Genomic DNA, 2028 nt, shown 5'->3' with positions numbered 1-2028 from the left:
GAATTGCTCATTCTTATTCTATACTATTCTGTATATACTGCTGATGTTTGTCATGGTCATCATGCAGACATCTCTAGTTTTAATTTACAGACATATCAAGGGAGGCACTGTTGGCTGCTGACATACTAGTTTGTTCCATGATGGAGCAATGTGAGCGCGTCATAATCAGCAAAATCAATGGGTGCCAGTCTACCTATTTAATCACGAACTGAGATTGATCTGCTTCCCTGCTCTTAACCTAATCCATAGCAATAGCAGAGAACAGTGTTCTATTATAGCTTGCTATGTACTTACAAGAACAAAAGCCTCAGGCAGGCCAGAAAAGATGAAACCTAAAATGGCACTTTTGTCCCTGGCAGTCAGAGTCATTTTCTCTGAATATCAATAGGAGGAGTTCTGTGTAGAATATTTCTCTCTGCAATTTCAGAGATAGATTTTACACTTATTTAAATTGAAGTTCAGGTGGCGATAGACAATTTTTGCAAATTATTATAACACTGAAATGAGGCCGCCTCTGATCAGTTCAATTAGTTGTGAAGAAGCTGAATTTGAGATAGTTTCAGGAAATTAACCTACAAGCAAAAGACTAAATAGGCCAGCAATCACTGCTGCGATTGCTTTCGCCTTTGTTACGTTGAGACCAATGTCTATCTAGACCATTTGGACCTTTCTGTTGTGATATTGAGGACCTTGGTGGATCTCAACTTTTTCAAATAGAATGAAGGGGGAAATTAGTAATATTCTTTCGAATCTGTTCTAGGAGATGCATTAACACTGGAGAGGAAACTATTCAAATTCAAAACTGCTGTAAATAGGAGACCTTTATTGGAGAAGTACAACTTTTACAATAATAATAATAATAATAATAATAATAATAATAATAATAATAATAATAATAATAATGGCAAAGAAATTAGATTTCCTGCCAGAAAAAAAGTCTTATCTTCTTGTGATGAAGACTGTCCTTATACTAACAGCTCATTATAATTGAAGTGACACATCACAATAAATATAAATGAGCCAAAAAGGGATGTGCTGTTTATCTAATAAGTTAGTATAGTAACTCTATAAATATACTTTTGTTACAAAACAATGATAATTATTGATAATCTGAAAACGTTGCCTGATATATTTATTTTACTGTCACTGTGCAAGGCTTCCAGAGAAGACAATGATGTCAGCATACTGGAGAAGCTCTCATTTGGAAAGCCCAGGAATGCACAGTCATAGCATATCTTACAACCAGCCCCATTCACAAAACAGTGAGTTCTGTAAATAATGTTGTTAAGTCTGTTTTATCGAATAAAATAAATTTGCATATTCATTAAAGTGATCCAGCCTGCTGTTCAGGGTCTATTCTGCACACCAGGTAAGGGGGCAGAGCTGGAAGCTTCTCTCAACTGTGAGCGACTCTCAGCTGCGATTACTGGGTGGAATTATGCAGGCAGAGGATACAGGCATGCCAGACACTGCCAGTTCACAGTCACACACAGTAATACAAACAAGGAACACAATAATACCTTTAACCCATTATGACACTGTTAGGGATATCCGCTGGTGGAATTCAAAAGGACATTTCTTCATTTGGATAGAAACATGATATTTATTTTTACATTTTACAAGTAGAGTGCATATTGTGTATTTAAATGGAATGAAAATAGCAGATTCAAGAACTTTTGCATTTAAAACGTCTTTAACATTAAAGTTGTAGGCATAGTACCCATTTTTTTCTTCACATATCCCTATCTAGTATCTGGTTTATAATGCATATATGATTTATTTATTTATTGGCAGGGTAGCTTCTTGAACTCCATACAAATCACACATACTGTTTTAACATTTCTAAAAAATCTAATCTAAATTTACAGTATAATCGTAAATCTCAAAACTACTCACTTCTAAATCTTTTGTAGTCATTTTTGTATTACTTTAGTATAAATACATGTTAATTTGGATTCATATGTTGTTTTTTTCTGACTTTATGTGAACGAAAAGACACACATTTGCCCGTTTTCTCATTGCAAATAG

This window comes from Polyodon spathula, chromosome 3 (assembly GCF_017654505.1).
Source record: "Polyodon spathula isolate WHYD16114869_AA chromosome 3, ASM1765450v1, whole genome shotgun sequence".
Classification (NCBI taxonomy): Eukaryota; Metazoa; Chordata; class Actinopteri; order Acipenseriformes; family Polyodontidae; genus Polyodon; species Polyodon spathula.
This window is presented reverse-complemented; position numbering follows the sequence as displayed.